Source organism: Acinonyx jubatus, chromosome D1, assembly GCF_027475565.1.
Source record: "Acinonyx jubatus isolate Ajub_Pintada_27869175 chromosome D1, VMU_Ajub_asm_v1.0, whole genome shotgun sequence".
NCBI lineage: Eukaryota > Metazoa > Chordata > Mammalia > Carnivora > Felidae > Acinonyx > Acinonyx jubatus.
The window spans coordinates 66,448,633-66,471,762 of NC_069390.1; the positions used below are offsets into that span (position 1 = coordinate 66,448,633).

At 36.0% G+C, this 23,130-nt stretch overlaps 1 protein-coding gene across 3 annotated transcripts in view; it reads right to left on the reverse strand.

Moving 5' to 3' along the window:
• Positions 1–23,130, reverse strand: part of DLG2 (discs large MAGUK scaffold protein 2) — a 2,057,646-nt gene that overhangs the window by 1,507,137 nt on the left and 527,379 nt on the right. The gene's annotated exons all lie outside the window — the stretch shown is intronic.

The following is a 23,130-nucleotide window of genomic DNA, read 5'->3' on the forward strand; positions in this document are numbered from 1 at the left end:
CCCACATGAGAAGATCTTAAAACCTATTAGTTAATGACAAAATCAAATGTCAAAAAAAATAGAATATGCCATTATTTAAACAAGTCGAACATACACACAACTGTAGTATATGTTTTCTGATAATTATAGATATACTAATGTGCAAATGCCAAGGTCTGGAAGCCAAACTGATAATAGTGATAATCTCTGGGAATGAAACTAACTAGGTGTCCTAGTCAAGTGTCATTCACTAGTATTATAAAGAAGATGTATCCATGTGTTAGTTGTGAAATTAAAATTATATCAAGGGGATACAGGAACAGCAACAACCCTTGCCATTGTACTTGGTAATTTTATTTACTGTATCTTTCCTATGGTGATTGCAAGTCTTCATGTAAATAAACTAATTTATTTATATATTTGACCTGTTGGTCAATATATCATCAAAGTAGGAATGACTATTTTCCATGTGTCAGAAAATATGTTATAGCTTGAGATACAGAGAGAAATACAGTATATCCTGGATCTCAAAGAGTTCAGCAGTCTTGCAAAGATTTAGGGGTTCCATTCAACATACAAAGGAATCACAGTACTTTCCCTAACTCTGGTAAGAGAAAACATGGGTTTTTCTGGGCTGTCTAGTCAAGAAACTGTTGATTAAATGTACCATAAGAGATCAAAACAGTTTTAATTAAGAATTACTGATATCTGAAAATACGTGCTGAGAAGCACTTCCTGATGAGTTCAATTTTCAGACTTCAGTCAAGAAACAGCCAATTAACTTTCCAAACTTTCTTTACCCACCTGAAGGTGACATCCCTGAAATGTTTTGACAAGCCACACACCAAACCTATCCCCAATTTCAAGAGTAATTTCATGTGTCATAGACATGTATTCAAGGTTTGCCAGAAAACTTCCTTAAAGCATCAGCTCCCAAATGCAGTCCTTCCTCAGTGAGGCTCAGCGGTCTCTTGGCTACAATCATATCCTAGCACACTCAACTAACCAACCTAGAATATTCCTCTGGTAGTTACTAGACATATTCATGCCCAGAAAAGGGTCTTCAGAGAAGCTCTAATTAAAGGTCTCATTTGAGCCAAGGAGGTTCATCAATACTGTACTCAGGCACTTACTCTAATGTTGCCCTGTCCCAGACACCAGGATGGAGGATGACCCTTTGAATGCTCATTATTTGTTTTCTATATAACATCTGATGGGCTTTAATTATGTACCAGGCATTGCATTAAGCAGTATAGACACAGAGATGACCCTGTCCTCCCTTCTCTAACAAAGAGACTCATCCATTCATTTTTTATATATTTATTAATGTTGTAGCAATCACTAGGCATAGAAAGATACGATCCTCAGTGAGTAAACTCACAGTTTAATGAAGAGAGAAATGTATCAAAACCATGCCTCATACATCTTTGCACCCACAGCCCCAGGACAATGTTTGGAACAGATTTAGCCACTCAAAATTTGTTGACTGCATGGGTAAATGAACTTATAAGAAACTTTGCCTTTACAAAAATATAATCAATAAAATGTTTATCTTAATGATAGTATAAAACAGTGCTGTAGTTTAGGGTTAGGATTTGAGAAAAAGACCTGGACTTATCTTGGGAACAGAGTGACAACGAAGACATCTCATAGGAGAGTAATATTTCATCTGGGACATGATTTCTTTCAGTAGGAATTAATGGAGTGCTAGCAACAAATGTGGACCAAAATATTGCTTAAAAAGCCTTTACTACTGGAGGCACTTGGCAATAAAATTTCAAACTGCCGATGTTCTAAATTTTTTTGTTTTTTTTTTCCCCTCTAGCTTCTCATTTGGAACTTAAAGGAAATCAGATGCATAGTTAAAAGTACAAAATTTAAATGCCACTGAATGGAAAGTTAAAACCTCACTCAATATTAAGGCAAATCTATAGGTTAAAAATACATTTAACATCCTAATTGTAAAAAGATACATAAAAATGAAAAATGTGCTACTGCACATATAATGTCATCCTTCAAGTTCAAAGCTGACACTATTTTTATCTTTGTGTGGGGAATATGTTAAAAAAATGAAAAAATCCAACAGTTTTTTTTTCCTGCCTTATATATGTAGACCAGTTCTTGGCTTGCATTTTCCATTTCTATTTAGAGGGATATTCTCCATTTTGTATGACTGAGACACACCATCTCTGATTTGTACAAAGCCGGGTTGGACTGTCTATAAGAATTATTTAATATAATTTTTCAATCATACAGAATTTAAGAAGCAATAAAAGCCAACACATTACAGTCCTACAGGTTTTTTTCAGTGGGATAATATGAAGGGTATTGTTTTATCCCTTTTTTACAACTATGATGAAGGTATTCATTTTGTATAGTCACTGATTCGACAAACACCTGTTGAACACCTAGTATGAGGCAGGTACTGTTCTCTGCCCAGGTTTAAAACTGTGCAAAATGATGAATCAAATTCCAGCCCTCAGATAGTGTACTCTACTGTGAGGAATAGTTAAAATAGAGAAGTTAATGTTAGTGATAAGTGCTATGGAGAAAAATAAAGCAAGCCAAGAACTGTTGGGAGGATGTGTGTTTGTGCGTGTGGAGGAATGCCATGATAGGGTCACCAAGGAAGGCCTGACTAGTAAGGTGTACTTTGATCAGAAGGCAGCCCAGTAAAGAGCCATGTGGATATTTGGAAGAAGAACATTCCAGGCAGAGGAAAAAAGCAATGTAAAGGCTTCAAGGTGGGAGCATGTGAGGAATGTTCAAGGAGGACTGTGTAGTTGGAGTGGAGTAAAGGAAGAGGAAAAGTAGCAGGGGATGTAGAAGGGATATATACTGAACTGTATAAACAACCATAAATACTTTAGCTTTTGCTTTCAGTGAGATCAGAATCCAGGAGAGGATTTACAGAGGAATGACATAATCTGACTTGCCTTTTTCGAGGAGAATAGGTTGTTGGGGACAAGAGCAAAGCAGGGAGACAAGTTAAAAGGCTATTATAGTAATACATAAGATGATGGCTGGGACCAATGTGAAAGCATTGGAAGTGGTAAGAAATGCTCAAATTCTGGATAGACTTCTAAGGTAAAGCCACCAGGATTTACTGACAAAATAAAAGAAAGAGAGAAGTCAAGAGTAACTTCAATATTTTTGGTCTAGGCAATTAGAAAGACCAAGTTGCCATTTACTAAGACTGGAAGACTGTGAGAGAAACAGGTTTGGTAGAAAACACAAGAGTTTAGTTTTGGACATGTTTAAAATACCTACTAGACAGGCAAGTGAAGATGTCCAGTAGGCTATTGAATATGTGTATCTAGTAATCAAGCAAGCAGTCTGAATTGGAAACATAAATTTGGGCCTCATCAGTTTATATAGGTTGAATATAAAGCCAAGAGACTGGGGAAAACCATCTTTGGAGTGATCATATATAAAGAAAATAAGAGGTCTTAAGACTGAGCCTTGGGGTATTCTAAAATATAGAGGTATGGGATGAAGTAGAACCACTGAAGAGACAGAGCCACAGTAGCCACTTTGGTAAGAGCAGAACCAGGGAAGGGAAAGAAATGCTTCAAAACCAAATGAAGAAAGTTTTCAAAGAGAAGAGAGTATTTAACAGGAGAAGGTTAAGCTGAGAATTGAGAATTCATCCATTAGATATGTCACCATGTAAGTCATTGGTGACCTTGTTAAGAGTGATTTGGCAATGAATTAGAAACAAAATCCTGAATTAAAATAGGTTCAAAATGAATGGAAAATAGGAATTAATGATATAGAATTGGAGCATAGATATGTCTTATGGATTTTGCTATATAAAGAAACAGAGAAATGGGGCAGCACTGGAAAAGTATGCAGAATAAAGGGATTTTTTAATAAAATATTTATAACAAGTATTTAAAGGACATCCATATGAGGGAGAAAATTGATGATGCACAAGAGGGGGTAAAGGAGGAAGGAAGGAAGGAAGGAAAGAAAGAAGGAAAAGAGAATTTCCAGAGAAACGTCCTTATGTCGGAAAGAGGATATGAAGTCTAGCACAAAAGGAGTAGAAAGTTGCCTCAACTAGGGTGCTAGAAGGGAAGTCAAAATATGTGGGTACAGATGCAGGCAAGTCAGAGATTGTGGAAGTAGGAGTTTGTAAATGTTCTTTTCTGGTTGTTCCTACTTTCTCAGTGAAATAGAAAGCAAGAATTTTAGATGAGAGTGAGTGTGGAGTTTTAAAGAACATGAAGGTCTGGAATAGTCATCTCAAAGTTGAGAGTGAATGACCTAAGAATATTTACTTGGATTATGGGTGGCCCACAGAGCTCCCTTGATACACACAGTATAAACATAAAGTGATACCAATCAGCATGATGGTTTTGACAGATGAGGAAGTTATCACCTATCGCAAGGGCACTTTACTGGTGAGTGAGTATATGGTGGGTTATGATGGGACACAATCTACCATTCCAGGTCAATGGGAAAAATGTGAACTCCTTGAAGGTAGAACTAGTTCACCATGGTGCCTCTAGTGAGTGAACAGTGCTTACCACATAGGTATTAGACGCAATAATATCTTGAATTGAACTGAGAAAAGGATATATTGATGAGAAAGAACATGAGCTGATGAAAATGATATGATTTGAATGCCCAAAGTAGACCCTCAGAGCTATTCAAATATCTTTAGAGTTGCTTAAATAACTATTCTATGTGAACTGCTAGTTTGATCTGGAGTTTGAAGGCTACTACTACTCACTTTTATATCTGCCTCCCAAGGAACTTTTGACTCTTGATCCTGTTGGTTATTTTTTCACAATTATGCTCATAAATAATTTTTAAGTGACCAAGGTAGGAAGAAAAGAAGATGACAACATTGTCCACTGTCTTACTGAGAAATATATGATGGCATTTGCAGCCTTACTTTGATGCTGTTTTGCACCTTATTTGGACTGCCATCAATCCATAATGTCATCCTAACTCAAGAAAGCATTCCATCATCCCATGCAAGTCTTTTTAGTTATAGGCTTCTAAAATTAGTCTTAGGAATATAGAAACTCCTAGATACCATCTCAAGGGCATTTGATGCTGCTAGAAACTGTTCTTTCCTCCTCTGAATATCTGCAGAAACAACTGTCAGTGTTTTTCCTTTGTAACTTAATATTCCTTGCTTATAATAATCCTTTACTTTTTGTATGTTTGTGTTTTGCCTCCCAATTAGATCATAATTTTATTTGTAACACAGTGGACATCCACGGGAGTATCTTATGTACTTGCCAAGTTATCATTTGTTAACAGAGTGAACTACACCCTCCCTGCCCCTACTCTGAGAAAAGCAAAAAAACTATGCTATCACAGTACTCTAAAACATTACATGTTATATCTCTAGGCAGAAATACATGTTCAATTTTAGTAGCCTAGGACCACAGTGTTTTTCAAACATTTATGCAAAAGGATAAATTTGGATGGAGGACATGGCAAAATTCTCTGCATTTATTCTGTAAGTGCCATGATGCAAAGATCACCCAACTTTAGGCATAGTGCTTAAAGCTGGACAGTGATTCCAAGACTGCCCAGTCAATAGCATTGCACAAGTGGCCAAATTTCACTTGATGCATTTTCCACTTAATTTGTGTCATTTATAGTAAACATATCTCTAAATGATACAAAGCTGTCCATAATCTGTCTCCTACCTGTCCTTTCTTGGCAATTTTATAACTTGCAACCTTTGCTCTGACTATGTAGACAATATGTAGTTCAACGACCAGGCCATGCTATGCAGTCCTTCACGGACTGGAAATAAACTGTGTTTGTGTAGACAACATAACATAGATGTGATTTATAGAATGGCTGGTTTGGGTTTGATATAAGAGCCAATAGTAAAGCCACCTTGCAAAATATTAAGTGAAATCAGTGGGATGGGATGATCACTATCAAGTACTGTGTCTTATGCATCTTCTCAATACATCTTTTCATTTATATCTAAGATTATGTAACTTAAATTTTATAATTATGACCCTATTATGAAATGTAACCTTTTTTAATCATATCTATTCTAAAAATAAGAATAAGAAAAGGAATTAGACTAAAAAAGGTGATTATTTATCAGGTACTTATTCTGTGCCAGGATCTATTTTAAGAGTTTACATAATTTAATTACATCAATATGAAGAAATGTTTTTTTCCATCTTAACTTTTTCATAAAACTTATCACATAGGCGAGCAAATAAAATTGCATAAACATTAGGACACTTGCTACCCAAGGTCACAACTAAGAGGCATTTGAACTGTGACTCCAAAGTCAGTGTTTTTAAATACTTCACTACACTATCTTCCTAGAAAAGTGCTTTCTATATAACAGGTAATTAATATATGCCTGTTGGATAAGTGAATAGTCTTAGTGGCATTATTGTGAATTCTGTGTGTCATTGGGTTACAGAAAGAAATGCTATAATTAAAACAAATAATGATTGTTTTGTAGTTCATAACGCCTTTGTCAATAAAAAAATCTCATGCAATAGGTGTGCATGGGTGGCTCAGTTGGTTTGGCTGATCATGACTTTGGCTCAGGCATGATCTCGCTGTCCATGGGTTCAAGCTCTACATTGGGCTCTGTGCTGATAGCTCAGAGCCTAAAGCCTGCTTGAGATTCTGTGTCTCCCTCTTTCTCTGCCCCTCTCTCTCTTTCTGCCCCTCCCCACTCATGCTCTGTCTCTCTTTTTCCCTCAAAAAATGAATTAACATTAAAAAAAATTTTTTTAATCTCATTCAATTGACCTTACAGGTATAGGAGATATATCCTTAATCAGCTATATATTTTTTAATCACTCATAGCCCTATTGTATCTTACTGTCTGGATTTCCATAATTCTAACGTTTCTTTTCCATAGATGAGGTCTAATTTAGGCTACAGTATAAATCAGTAGTACCAGGAGTCTGGAATTCATCAATCATAATAAATTTGAGCCTATTTTTAGTATAATGAAGTTACTTACCTAATTTTGTTAGGTTTCCCCCTCCCTACTTCTGACACCCTTCATAAGACAGATACCACATGGTTTCACTCTTATGTGGATCCTAAGAAGCTTAACAGAAACCCATGGGGGAAGGGAAGGAAAAAAAAAAAAGGGGTTAGAGTGGGAGACAGCCAAAACATAAGAGACTGTTAAAAACTGAGAACAAACTGAGGGTTGATGGGGGGTGGGAGGGAAGGGAGGGTGGGTGATGGGTATTGAGGAGGGCACCTTTTGGGATGAGCACTGGGTGTTGTATGGAAACCAATTTGACAATAAATTTCATATATTAAAAAAATAAATAAAGAGATAATTTTCATTTAACAAAAAAAAATTGTGCTGTTCAGTAAGCTATTCTCAAGATTTCAAAATGCAGGAAGACAAATAATAGTTATAGAAGAGTGAGAAAATTGAACTGCCCTTAGTTATTTTATATGGGCACTACACTGAGTGGTCTGTGAAATGAAATTGGAAAGTAAAAGAAAACTACAGATGCCTAGGTGACTCAGTCAGTTAAGCATCCAATGCTTGATTCTGGCTCAGGTCATGATTTCACCATTCATGGGATCAAGCTCCGTGTCAGGTTCCTGAATGACAGCATGGAGCCTACTTGGGATTCTCTCTCTGCCTCTCTCTTTGCCTCTCTCTCCCTCTCTCTCTCTCTCTGTCTCTCTCAGAATAAATAAATAAACTTAAAAAAAAGAAAGTAAAAGAAACCAGATCCCCCCCCCCCAAAATGAACAACCAGATGAAGAGAGAGAAGTCAGAGGAAACAATAATGCTACCAATAATGCTACCAAATACTCAGCATGAAGATCTAGTAGTTCTCAAAATCAGACTGTCTAAAAGTAACCAATGCAATTAAATTAAAGCAGCAATCCATGAACAGAAAGAAAAGGCACATCACATTTCTCTATAAGTTCTATGCATCTCACTAGTATGCATTACTGTGTGCACACACACATCAATACACAAACCACCCAAAGGTTATGAGACTTGACTCTTCTTTAATAAAAAAATCTGCTTCAATTAATTAACTATGGCATATCAATGGGCTGCTGCTTGGCAAGAGTGGTAAGAAAATCTAAATTGCAAAATGCTCTAAATTTTTACTTATAGCACAAAAGCAAATTAAAATATGAAGCAATCAAATAATTTGATACAGTAAGTTTAACATAAATGCTCAATAAGTGTACGAGACTTTTGCTTTTCAAACATCTTTGTGTCCATTTCCATGTATTATCCCCTCAATAACCCTGTAAGGTCAAGCTGTTTCATTCCTGTTACTTCATCCATTCATTCATTCATTGATTCATTCATTCATTTTCAATCATTCCTTAATGCATCCATACATTCATTTACTGAATAAATATTTAATTAACTCTACATCACAGACATTGTGCTAGATTCTGAGTACACTACAGCAAAAAGAATAGACAAATTCCTGGCCATTATAGAGCTTACAAACTATGACATAATAAACAAGAAAGCAAATAATACGCAATTACAAATTGCGATGAGGGTTTATTAAGGAAAAAGATAAGCAATTAGAAGCAGACAGAGAGGGGCAAAAATTCCCCAGGAGGAAACTGTGGCCAGGGAAAATACCTCTGAAAAGGTAATATTTAAGTTCAAATGAAAAGACAAAAAAGAGTCCGTTCTTCAGTGTGTGGAGAAGAATGTTCAGTTCACATGAAACAGTGATTGCAAAGATATTTAAGCTGGAAGCCCTCAAAGTCTCCTGAAATGAAAAAAACTATTGGGGTTAGAGATATTTAACCACAATGAGATATTTAGGGGTAAGGATGCCAGGACATAGAGATGAATTATGTATGGGATTCTCTCTCTCCCTCTTTCACTGCCCCTCCCCCCACTCATGCTTTCTCTCTCTCAAAATAAACATTAAAAATAAATAAATAATAGAAGTTACCCTTTAATTGAAAAAGGTGGAAATGGTCATCCCTATGTTTTATTTCATAAAGGCATATATTAAACAAAGAGTCATCTCTTTTGTCCAGAGTTCCCAGTACAGAATGTCCCATATTTGACACATGTTTAAAAACCCCTTCAGGTTTCATAAGCTCTTAATAACCCGCAGTACAAGCACTGTGTTATATCAGATATTGTGGAGTCATGTTTCCTGTCCTTGAGTCACCCTCTTATGTTGCAGAGATTAGACATATCTGTAGAAGAGGCAAAGAATCATGCCAATGTGAGACAAGCTAGCTGGTATGATGTGATAGAAGCTGCCTCTATACAAAAGCTGAGACCATTCAAACCAAAGAGACCACACTAGGGAGTGGGTTAGATTAGAAAGCATTTTCCCTAAAGGACTGAACTTTCACATGTACTCTGAAGGAATCCTGGCAGTCTCACTTCTTTTCTCTGTTCACCTCATCCTCCCATTCTCCATAATGGTGATTCCAGCATCTGATGCACCCTCTCTCCATCTCTCCTTGCACTCTCAGTGGGTGGCCTCCTTCACTTCCTATGTCAGAGTAAACAGAAGCCATCAGAGTGGACTTCTCTCAATTGCCCACCATAAACATGCATGAATGTACTGATACTTACACATCTGTATTTATAGATTAGAGACCAACCATGGTACATGGTCTCTGTGCCTCACCCATTTCCTTCTTCCAGGAAACATATTGATTAGGCCTTCTCGCTTACATACTTAGTAAATACTTCTCTCTTACTCTAACAACAACTCCTGTCAGCATTTTTCAATGAAGCATAAGATCTTATTCATCTACAACATATATTGTAAACATCTTATTTCTTCAATCCCTCTTCAACCTCTACCACTTTATTGAAACTACTCTATCAATTACCTCCTTATTGAATAATCTGGTGAACATTGCTTAGTCCCTAACTCAGTTGGTTTTTCAGATACATCAGCATTTAAATATTATTATTTTTTTGCACAGGAAAGCAAAAATACCTTCCTTGACCTTCCATCTCTTATCAGGTACTAACTTCTTGCCTATGTTCACAGGCCAACCAAACATCTTCATTTATGTCATAAATATTCTTCAAACTAAACCTGTCCAGGATGGATTTGATGATCCTCCCATTATCACACCTAAAATGAAGTTTTTCCAGAGCACCAAAATTCAGTAAATGATACTTTTACTCACTATTTCATTCAGAGTATGAGTCATCTCTGACATTTCCCTTCCTCTTAACCACTCCCATACACTATTCATCTCTATGTCCTGGCATCCTTACCCCTAAATATCTCATACTTGTTCATGTTTCTTCCTTTATACCATCACCCTAATTTATGCTACCTTTATCTTTGCCTAGACTTCTACAAAAGCTTCATAACTAGTATTTTGTTTGGTTTGGTTTGGTTTTTAACCACAACCATTTTTCCATTTTCCTACCTGTTCTCCACAGAGCACCAGAGTAAAGATTTCAAAATTCAAATATGATCATGCTACCAGATCTTCTCCTCTCTCTCCAATATACTTAAATACTTCAGTGAAATCCTAAATATCATCAACTTGCATCCCCCTCGTAAACCCTTCTCCCACCAAGCTAATGTATTCTCTGAACTGCAGCCATATTGGTTGTATAGCTCCTCATAAAAGGAACTTCCACTGCTGAGATAAGATCTTTGTATATGCAGTTTCCTCTGCCTGAATAAATCTCTTCTTCCTTCTCCCCCAAGTTGATTATACTTTTCAAATTTAAGCTTAATTAGTATTCCCTTACTATTCCCTTGTCTGACCTCCCCCCTCCTATATCAGTGTCTCCACAAATGCAATCCAAAAACACCATATATATCTCCTTTACAGAACTCATCAATACTGCAACTTATATTCACCTGTGTGATTCTTTATTGCCACTTCCTCCTTGAGGGCATGGACTATGTATGTTTTACCATACTATGAATTTATAGGATCTAGTATAGTGCCTGGGACATAACAAACACCCTGTAAAGATTTATGGAATTAATGAAGGAGAAAGGGAGGAAAGACAAATAAATAAATGGATTTGGATGAGCGGAAAGAATAATAGTAATGTGCTACAGAAGTCTCAGTCTTGTTTAAATAGTATAAGTTGAGATAATAAACTAGCAATGGGCAACAGGAAATTTAAATTTTCCCTTGTTTCTATTATTTTTTTCTTTAAACAGAAAGTTGTAAAGAGAGCATTTCCCTTCATCTACAGAAGGACACATTTCTGCTGCCAAGGGCTCTCTCATGTTCACTTGGTGGACAGTTTGGGCTTACTTTGTCTGTATAGTATAAGGGTACAGAAAGCAAAGAAAATCCCCAGACTAGGGGTTGATGGAGAGAAAAGGAGTGATTTTCTACATACTCTACTATTGCACAAGAGGTCCTTACACTCTGTATAGTATTTTGTCCTCTTTAGGGGTGGTCTTGTAATTAGTTTTGCCATTAATTTGACTTAGTATTATGTTTGAAAAACACAAATTTAAGGAAAGCTACTCATAAAATCAATTCTCAGAAAAAAAGTGCAATAAACAATGGAGGAAAAGCAAGTCAGTAGCTTCAAGCAACACCATAAATCACAAGAGAAGGAAATGAACACTGTCCTGCAGTTTTATGTATATCATCTCATTTGATCAATATACATGGCTCAAAGAGGTGAAGAAATTTCCCAAATTAAGTAAACCCAGTTCCAACTAACTCCAAACCCCATGCTCTTTCCAGTGTATTTCAAGTAGTGCAACCAAGAATAACACCTAAGTACTCTGATTCTCCAGCACTGTGTCAGATAAGATTGTATCCCCTTCCACAGCCCAGTTTTCTTTCCCGATTCTGTGGGCTGTCCTGAAGCACAAGGGACTGAAATAAATGAAATTCTTTTGTTGGTGTCTTTTAGGTCTTCTTATAGACCACAAGCTTTCAGAGAATCATAAAACTTCCATTCTGTGTACATTTTAGAAAAGTACTTTTGGACAAAGACTTTGGACGTTCAATTTTAGCTCAGAATGCATTTTTGCTTCCAAGTTATAAATAGAGTGCAACTTTTTAATGAAAATGCTGACACAACCTAAAGAACAATGGTGTATGACCAAATCCATTGCAGAAACAAACTGATTCTTTCAACAGAGTATTAGCATCTTCAGAGACAGGCTATTTATAGGATGTGTTTAATTAAGTTGTGGATATTAAATTGTACAAAATTTTACTTCACCAAAATGTAATTTAAAATAGCCATCAAGATCAATTAGCATTTTTTTCAGTAGGTTGGAAGATTTAGTCAATCCGGACTTGAATGGCATTGATTTCTTTAATGAGGTGTTTGTTCTGAATTGGTTGAAAATAAATGGGTCAGTAAATAAAATATTCCAATGTTTGTATACATTTTTCATCATTGCTATAATGGAAGAGTGGTTGTTATAAAACCTGCTCCATCTCCACCCACTCCAATCGTGCTCAGGTTGGGGTTTTGATTAAATGCATTTGTTGTACCTTTTGTTGCTGAAGCTAATCCATCAATCCAGACTAGAAGGGATTGTTTTTATGAGGCAGTCATGAGACTAGCTACCTGCTGCCAACAGGACCTCCTTGAGGAGCTGCAGCAATTAATGTTCCATTTCTTTGTCAAGTACTGTTAAAATTTTTCTCTGGGCCAAAGTTTGTCCAAACATTTTGTACAATTCCAGAGAGATCTGGGATAGCTGGAGGCTGCTTCAAGAGGTTTGTCATTGACACCTGCTCTCTACTGGTCATAGGAAGCTGGTTGTTACCACAGACATGGCCTTGTGGAATAGCTTCCCTTGTTTGGACTACCTAAGGCTAAATCTAAATAAGGCAAGCCTGAACAGGGGATGCGCACAATCAGAAGAGCAGCACCGAAAGTCAGAATAGTAAGCAGGTACAAGTCTTTGATAAAAACACCTCCATTTCTTTTTTTTTTATATACTTCAGGCATTTAATAACATTTCTTTGTTGTTATTTCCTTGGATTTCTATGTTTATTATAAATACAATGAATTTTTTGTAATGTACCCCAAAAATCACAAAGAATAAGCATTTTCAAAAGGATTATAATCATTACTACTTAAAGTACCCTTCTGTTCATATGTTGTATGGCCTTTGTTTAAAGGCTCAAGTTGTGTGAAATAACCATACCCTGAATATTGTCATAGGAAAAATTCTTTAAGAAGACATGCATAGTATGAGGCTTTCAAGGTGGGATTATTCACTAGGAAGAGCTGTCATTCATGACTTATATTTGTAGCTGGTTTATGAACAGCCACCAACACCCAAATCAAGAGCATTTCATGATGTCTGCATTTGTTCTATAGTGATCTATATAAATAAAAGAGAATAATATGATAGCTAGAGGGAAATACCCAGGAGAGTTTGTAGGACATGCATCTATTTCATTTCTATAAAAAATAAGAGAGAGTCCATTATAATTGCACTGGACTTAGCACATCATAGCCAAAGCAATTGTGTGTGTTCCCAGAGGCTCTTTCACCACTCAATGCTGGAACCCACTGTCCCATAATACTTCTCAGAAATTCATTTAGCCAAAACAAGTATAGCAATGGCTTTGAGTTCAGAAATGACTTTCAAAGGTATAGAAATTGTCATAGAAATCACTGTCATAAAAAAGTCAAAACTTTATCTTTAAAAAATTAACTCATTTGAACATTCAAACTACATATCTTTCAATTATATCATTCAATATCTGAGGTAAGTTAAAGATAGGCCACCCTGTCAGAGTTCATTGTAGAAGTGCCTTTCTGAGGCAAATATAAATCTTAAACTGCAACCATGTTCAGAGTTTTCCAGTGCTGATAATAATAATGTCATAATAATAAAGTTAACATGTATTGAGTACCTACTATGTGCCACACACTGATTTAAGCATATTGCATATATTGTCTTTAATTCTTAAAATAATCTCACGAAGGTAGGTATTTATTATTTTTACTTCACAAATGAGAAAACTGAGAGAAAGAGATGTTGAAATGATTACTCAAGTTCATATGGTTATGAGAGAAAGAAGATCTCAACAAGTTCTGTTTGATTTCAAAACCCATGACCCTACTAGCTATGAAACACTCATCAGCTGATGAAATGAAAAGTTCAGTAGGAGGAACGTTAACCTACACGGAAAAGCCCATGTAATGCCGATACTTGCCAATGCCTCGCACATTGTACTGTCACAATCAGTGACAGTACAACACCCAACACAAATCTCCTTTCACGTAACACCAGGGCTCCCTGTTTTGCTGCAAGTCTCTGTCCTCAATACCACCTTTGTCTCTACCACAAACTCAAGCCAATACCTTAGTTACCTAAGTTGGAAAAGAGAGGAATGTACCACCCTGAGAGTTTGTACAAGTGGAAACGTCAGCTATCCACTCATCTATCAAAACTATCAAAGAAAGAGATGTTTACAAACATGAATCTACCAGAGAATTAAAATTTATCCATTGAAGTAGCATATGTTCTTTTGTATTTTGAACATTTTTTTAATTGGCAGTTTTTTTTAATAGTCACAGTTACACGTTATAAAGGTAATTATTCTCCAAAAAACATTTGGACATAGTTATAGGGGTTTTTTTGTGTTGACTCATGGCCAACATTTACAAACATCAGTTAAAATATTATATTGTAATATACCAATTCCCCACTGCTGAGTTATCTCATTGAGTTTAAGGGCTTGTGCTTGCTTTTAAGATTTCTTTTCTTACTGTTAGCTGCCACTTCTCCTGGCTGCTAAAATACCAGGCTTTAGTAATGCCCTCTCCTGAATTTCCATATACCTGCTCTAATTATCTGGATCTTACCTAATGGGTTAGGTAATAAGTAACCATAGTTATTAGAAATGTATGTAAATAGAATCAGAAAGAGGTATTATTGGTCTCTCGTGTTCAAATACATGTCCCTGAGAAACCTTAAAAAGGTTACACAGTGAGGTCATAGAATAGGTAGTAGTCTGTAAATGGGTTGTGAACATTAAAATATTGATTTAGTACACTTCAACACATTTTTGTTTACTTGTAGATGATTCTCAGTTTATACTACATAATTGAGTTTGCTGGATACTAAATAAGTAAAAATTTCAGTAAATTTAAGCTCATTTAAGTTGACGTCAGAAAGAATACTCAATTCTTCATGGGGTTTTCTGGCCACAGAGACAAAGCCCTTGAATTGGAAAATCCACAGATCCATCACATTACAGCATTTTGTATTCTCAATAATTTATAAGTTATTGAATCACCCTATTCTATATTAGCATCTCACCACAAACCTCTGAAAAATAATGTTGTAGCTTATAGCTCTACCATGGAAGATCTCTGAGAGATCATTTCATATTCAATTCCTACATCAAATGAAGAATCCAAGAAGAAGGAAAATAAAGCCCTGAAATCCCCCTTAAGATTATTAAAATTTCTTTAGCTCTGAACAGAAGGACATAACCAAATTTCTAAATGTATTTATAACTCCGTTTACATAGTGGTTATCCATATGGAATTTTCCAAATAAATAAGATTAGAAATCCTGACAGTATTGTGAAGGGAGACCTTCAAACGTGCTACTATGGCTGCCAGGATGGGTCGTCCAATAATGCAGTTTTCCCAGCATTGCAATCCATAGAATCCTCATGGCCCTTCTATGACACAAAGGCACAGCTAATAAAATACCAGACTCTTCTAAATTCATTATTTTCCACAACAAACTCAAAAGCATCAGTTTGATCAGGAGGGATAGTGAGTTTTATCAGAAATAGGAAAAGACTGGGTACCCAAAAGACTCATGTGGCTCCCCTATGTGATGGTTGTGAGATGCAAAAAAAAAGGTATTTCACTTCTCCAAGCTTCAGTGTTCTCATCTGTCAAACAAAAGAGCTATCCTCTGGCAAAGTCAGGTCTGGATTATTAATTCATAGATTATGCTTTCATGATCCTAGAAAAGTTCTGCTCAATGTTCTCAATAGAAGGGCAAGGCATTCTTTCAACAGATTAGAACTTTAAGTGTTAAAAACAAATATCAAAACATACAAAAATCCCCTTTTCATGGCAAAAATGCTCAGCTAACTAGAAAGAGAAGGGACCTTCTTCAACTTGATAAAAGACATCTATTAAAAAAAACCACACACAGCTAACACATTTAATGATGAAACAAGAATACTTTCCCCCAAAATAAAAAACAAGACAAGAATGTCTGCTTTTGCCAATTCTATCAAATAGTGTGGTGAATATTCTAGCCAAGGCAGTTGGGCAAGAAAATTAAATGAATGGCATCCAAATTGGAAAGGAAGAAGTAAAACTATCTCCTTTTGCAGATGGCATGATCTTGTGTATAGAAAATCCTAAGTAATTCACTAAAAAGCTATTAGAACTAATAGATTCAGCAATGTTTCAGGATATAGTACTAATAAACAAAAACTGCTTGTATTTCCATACACTAGCAATAACCCACTCAAAAAGGAAATTAAGAAAACAATACCATTTACTCTCTCTCTCAAAAATAAACATTTTTTTTAAAAAAAGAAAACAATACCATTTATAATAACATCACAAAAAAGATAAGGTAGGAAGAGGTAGGTGAATGCTGAGGCACAAAATCAGTCAAGTGGGTAAAGTTTGAATCCTCTGGAAATATTAAAAGATACAAAAAGAAGGAGCTGGGGACACCACACATAAAATTTGCTGACTTCATTTTTACTACAGGCCTGCCTTTTGCTCCTGGATGGTTACTTACCATTCTTCCAGATCAGGATTTGCAATCTTCATCTCTTTGCCCAGGGCATGCAGGGTACATGCTTACATGTCTTCTGTTCTATAGTCTGTATAGTGTTTTTGTTGTTGTTCTTTGTTTTTTGTTTGTTGTTTGTTGTTTGTTTTTGTTTTTGTTGTGTGTTCACCAGGAATACCCTTTCATCTCTCCCATGAACCCATATCCACCTGCCCCCTCCATAAATACTGTGGGCTTCCTTTCTGGGCATGTTTCAGAATTGCTGTAAGAAATTTATCTGATGTAAGTATTGCAGTTCCTAGTACACTCTTTCAAACCTAGAGAGGAAACAAGGATACATCCGAAGTACTATAAGGGCCAGAAGAGAGAGAAAAAAAGGATGTATCTATTGTGTCAATCTAATCTTCCTCATACTTTCTTTGATTTAAAGCACTTCACTACAGCAAAATTGGAATCAGAGACATTCTGCAGAGTTCCCATTTCTTGAAGTGCATTGTGATTTTTCTAAGATAATTTCCCCTTTGGATTCTTTTCTAACCTCATGACTACCACCCAGATGCCCAGATGCACTTTAATTCTGGTGCAGATCAACTTAAAGTCCTATACTCTGCAATTTTCCATAATTTTCCTAAAACTGTGATCATATGATAATGCCCTGACTTTTTGTTCTATAAGGGTACTGCTGATGGTATGAAAACCTTGCTCTAAAAAGTAAAAATTGTATCCAGTCTTTGGAAAGACAATACTCATCAAAACCATCCTGGGTGTGATTTCCCAGCAGCTGAGTTAGCCCAGCGGGTGCTGTGTTCATAGGAATTCTGGAAACACCCAGAGAGCAGACACAACATTATTTATTTTATGACTGGATTGGATGTTTCTAAGTGCCATGGTCTGGGTATTTATGTGGGCTGTATACAAAATGAGGTCACACAATGAACTGTGGAGAAAAAAATAAAAGCGAAGAAGGAGCTACAAAAAGAGGAGGAAAAACCTTTAGATTACTATAAAATTGCTTATGCACGTTGTATTAACTGGCTTCAATTAGACTGAATGATCCTGACTGTGGGTAATGTGAGGCGGTCTGGGAGAACATGCTGAAACAATTAACACTTTAAAAGAACATCTCCCCTGGTTTCTTTGGGAGAACGTCTGTTTTTATTGATTTCCCATAAAAGAGAAAAATTACTTTCATAATCTAGAGAGATATGGTAGGGAAATGTTAAAATGATTTAAATTAAACGGAGTATCCAACGCTACTCCTTGAAAATGGCCTTTGTTACTCAGAATATAAACATCTCTTGTTAATATGATACTCTTACATCATCAACTGCTGCCTGTCAGAGAGCAAAATGATTTTTTTTTCAAGAGTTTCAGAATTTTTGCTTTCAGAGTCTTAAAAAGTTATATATTAACTCCTGGAATCTTTCTCTGTCCCAGACTAAATCGTTTTCTAAAGAAAAAACCCTCCTAAATATATCTAAATAAATAGCCCTAAATTAATAATGTCTTATTGTCTTTTTTTATGTTTCTCACCAATTCACCCTGCCCCATTCACTTCCTTCTGGGATGACCTATTCTTTTCTTTCTTTTTTTCTTACCACTTATCAAGCAATTACTATGTGCCAGGTGCTATGTTAACACTTGCTATGCATTATCACATATAAATCTCAAAATATCCTGTTGCATGCATAAACTCAAGAGAATTTAAGTAAAATGTCCAATGTCACATGGCTACTAAGTGGCACAGTTTGTATTTTAACACAAATCTTACTCAGTTTTAAAGTTTGCATATTTAACTGTTACCAAATATTCCATCTTCTGTCTTCCAAAACCCATCTTGACACAAATCTCCATTCTCAACATTCATATCTTTTTGTATAGAGCATTTTATAGCATGTATTACCCAGCATAATGATTATTTACATGTATTGTTTGCTGCTCTATCTTGAAGAATCCAAGGGTCAGTTACAACTTCTAAAATGTACTTAGTAAATGATTCTTAAATACATGAAAACTGATGTAGTCAGAATGCAGTGTTCTAATTTGCAAATGTTTACATGGTTTTTGAAAATACCTCATATATCTATTTATGGGTGGTGAATATTATATAACTGTGTAACTATATATATACATACATATAAATATATATGTATAACAATATCCACGATAATCTCTATAATAGCAGGAGCTTTATTTTTAACTTTTAGAAACTCCTCTCATTGCACTATTTTTTAATTTCCAACAACCAAGTATGCAAACATGCAGAGAAAGTGATTTTTCTGGACAAATCATGCATATATATATGTCATACTCTAAATAATAACATTACACATTACAGCCATTTTTTAAAGTTTTTATTTATTTATTTTTGAGAGAGACAGAGAAAGGGAGAGTGTGTATGCATGAGTGGGGGAGTGGTAGAGAGAGAGAGAATCCCAAGCAGGCTCCATGCTGTCGGCACACAGCCCAACACGAGGCTCAATCTCACAACCCGCGATAGTGACCTGAGCTGAAATCAAGAGGTGGACACTTAACCGACTGAGCCACCCAGGCACCCCTACAGTCATTTCTAAGTAATACCCAGTAACTAAGGATTGTGTCTGGGACATTCCTGAAAGTGATCAAATCCATGCATACATACACCATAGCCATACTGAATAGTCCAGGGACATATGCTCTGAAACACAGCTGCCACTCAAGCCTTCTGCAGCTGGTCAAGTCTAAGGTTCTTTGTTTCCAAGTGCCAGAAACTAATTCTTAGCCTAGTTCACTCCAGATTCAGAGATCTGCCTGTTTTCACCAGAGTCCCAGAGTCTGTGGGTCTCTTCTCATTTGCTTGTAAGTGGTAGGGATCAGGTAACCATTGTGTTCATATTCACATGCCCATACAACCCAACTAAATGTAAAGTGTAGAGGTGAAGAAGGATATCATTTTAAGTGCTTAATGTAGCCACACAGGAGAGACAAATAAAAAATAAATGTCATACTTCTTGCTAGGGAAGATATTTCATTGTTATTCAAAAAATATAAATATGTCCATGTTTCTGTATAATTACTGAGGGTGAAATTTCTATTCATCTTGAACCCTAATTTGTACAAGTGTAGTCTTGGCTAAAAGGAAAAGTCTTTAAAATACCTCTTGGTTCCATTGTTACAGAGGTGTGGAGTGCCAAAAAAGAGAGCATCTAGGAAGAGCCTGAGCAAATAGTAATAGAGGCCATTTTCAAGGCAATATGGAGCTGGTGACAGGCATTTGCAGAGCAATTTGCAGAGAGAAGCATTCTTAGGAAAACCAATGATAAAAGCTTTGCACTTAATATGAACCTGGGGCAAATGCACACACAGAGACCAAGACGTTTTTGAAAAAAGTAATAAAGCTCAATTATAAGGATACAATCATTACAGAGCAAAACACCAAGGAACAAGAATAGAGCACTGGGGAGAAAAATGTAAGAAACAATCAACCGAAGCTAAAAAATGCACGAAGATAACAGACTATCTATTTATTATGAATGTATGTGTTAATTTATTTATAACCTGTTTCAGTCAATGAAGGATTTGAGGCAGACAAAACATTCTCTTAAATACATGAGGCTAAGATTTCTCTATTTCCTGAGAGAGGAGAAAATGGAAATTAATACCAGAACAATTTTATATATATGAAGTCTTTTGTTATATAAATATGCTTCTGCTAGCTATATAGTTAGCTGTTCAGATTTCTCATTCTATATGTGGATTAAGTCATTAGCAAACTATCCTTTGTTGATTTTTCATGTAGCCAAGTGTAGTATATAATCAGATATTTGTAACAAATATAAATAGACTACTTCTTTTGCTAAATAGACTATTGGAAATTATCAAAATCTCAGTGTTCTGAGTGCTCCTTTCTGTGTGAGACTACCACTCACTATATTAACTCTAGTGGGAACCTCATAAGTGTTGCTGATAGGGGTATTTGTCAAGGTGTTTTCCCCCTCTTTGGTTGCAAACAAGTAAAAAAAAAACTTTAAAGTCCCCAAATAAACAAAATATGACAAAACAAAATCCGGAATAATTTAGGGGGAAATGTAACTTATTGATTGGGACCTTTTCACAAAATCAAAGAGAGATTTGACCCCAGAAGGACAGATATAGAGCAGCTATACGGATCTTAGCTATGGAGGTTCACAGATTATTTTTCAAACTATTGTCATTCATATGATTCAATACTGCTGACTACCAATTTAGTATCTCTCTCTAGTACAAATTCCACATTCCCAGGAGAGAGACTCCCACTGGCCCAGCTGAGATGTGATATTTACCCCTAGATCAGTCAGGCATGGCCAGGAACAGACTCACATAGCCCAAACATGACCACTAAAAGCCCACCTTTGTGAACTGGGGTTACTCACAGAGAAAACAGAATCGTTATGGGTCATCACTCCTCTAGAATCTGCCCCACTGGGAGATGTAATTAGTTTTAAATAAACAGCAAAGGAAATCTATGAAACCAACAGCTCTTAATTCCATAGCAGAAGCAAGGAAAAACTTCTTTCTGATGTTCTCCCCAGAGAATTGAGAATCAGACTATTTGGCATTTCTGACTTGTGATCTTCAGGAAGGGTCTTAAATGGAGTCATCTATTTAGTCACAAATGTCCTATAACAGAAAGACCTCATCTGGCATTCCAAGATCCTACAGGGTCCAACTCCAAGATAATAGTGAAAGATAGATTATTTTTAATAGTCCAAAAGACAGAATTCTAATAATGGACTTACTTGCAATAAGACTGCACAAATAAGTGAAATGTCAAATTTCTTTTATTTGGTGCTGAAATTATCAGTGAAGTAGAGGATCAGCTTTCTTATTGGTGTTACATATGAATTATCTTTGATAAAATGGGCATAGTCTCTTATTTATCTTTGTACCTCCAGAAACTGACATGGGCCCTGACACAGCTCAATGAAACTACTAAATTTTGTCTAGTTTGAAACAAAATTCTTCAAAATACACACTGAATGGTACTCTGTGAAGGAAAACTGTAAAATGACCCTTGAAGGTAAGAAATGGAAACCATGCACCTAAGAAGGTAAAATACTATAATTATCCCTCTTCACCAACAAATGTAAAAGTTGTAGATAATTTAATAACATTTACTAAAGAGGAAGTCAACAGATTGAATAGTCCTGCCTTGAACCTGTTATTAAAGAGCACTTTCCATATACCAGGGATTTACCTAGGTGTAGGTATACTAGGACCCTGAGTAGCACACAGTCTCTTTGGTGCAATAGACATATAAACCAGTAATCATGAGACAATATCATCAGGGATACAATAAAAGGAGTGACACATAAAGAAAGAGAATTATTAAAACTCATCCTTTTCCTGACATCAGCAGAGTCCCTAAGCACACACTCCCCTCTGACCATCTGCTCACAAAAGTGTGACATTTTTATTCTCCAAGTCTCCAGCAAGTCTGGGCTGCCTCCGCACTGCAGGAATGCCTCCAAAATTTTGCATCATCATCTCTCCTTCATTAAAAGTGATCCCACTTTCTCCTCCTTCCACAAATAAACAAAAACAAGGAGTCTTCATGCTCTTACAAATCTGAATGAAAAGTAGGCTCCTGCAGGCCTACTGCCTTAGAAGGCAGGCATAAGTCATGCTATGATAGCTGGCTGCACCTTTCAGGAGCTGGTACCTCAACAATAGATGAGGACATTTAAGAAGTTCCACATATCACATTACATTGCTTGCAAGGTAGGTCCAATGAGGGGAATGACCAAAAAAATAATTTTCAAACTCCTTGTCCCCATCACACACAAATTATTTTATGATAGGCAAACTGTTACAGCACACACATTTCCCAAAGGAACTACTATCCTATCTATCAGGCAATGCACATTTGGAGAGTATCATCCAGATCAGCCACTTTCTTCACTTACTTTGTATCACAGTGTAGTAGAATGAGTTCATGAAAGGAGAGTTAGGGTGTCTGGGACTATTCACAGCTTTAGAATTGATGCACTATTCTTACTCCCTTTGCGTTTAAATCTCCCATTGGTAACACAGGGATAATGACATAGTACCTGTTTGTTTCTAAGGCACTTGAAAATTCTCTGATGGAAGATTTCACACAAATGCAGAGACTATTATTATACCTGAAAGACTTGAAAATTGGAAATCTGTGTACTCATCACTATTAAACAGTCAACACAACAATGACAGAAGAGAAAGCATCCTTCTCTAAAGCATCTAAAATCAAGTATTGCTGAATATGCAGCTACTGAAAAAAAACACATGTGCAAATATATTCATTTTAATGACTATCCAAATCTAAATCATCAATAACCCATTTAAATAAATCTTTTGCAAATTATCCTGACTCCAAAAAATGCATAAATCCCTAATCACAGGTATTTATTATAATACAGAGCTTTCTGAAAGTACATTCTCCTTTCTAGAATTTCAGAAAGGATTCTAG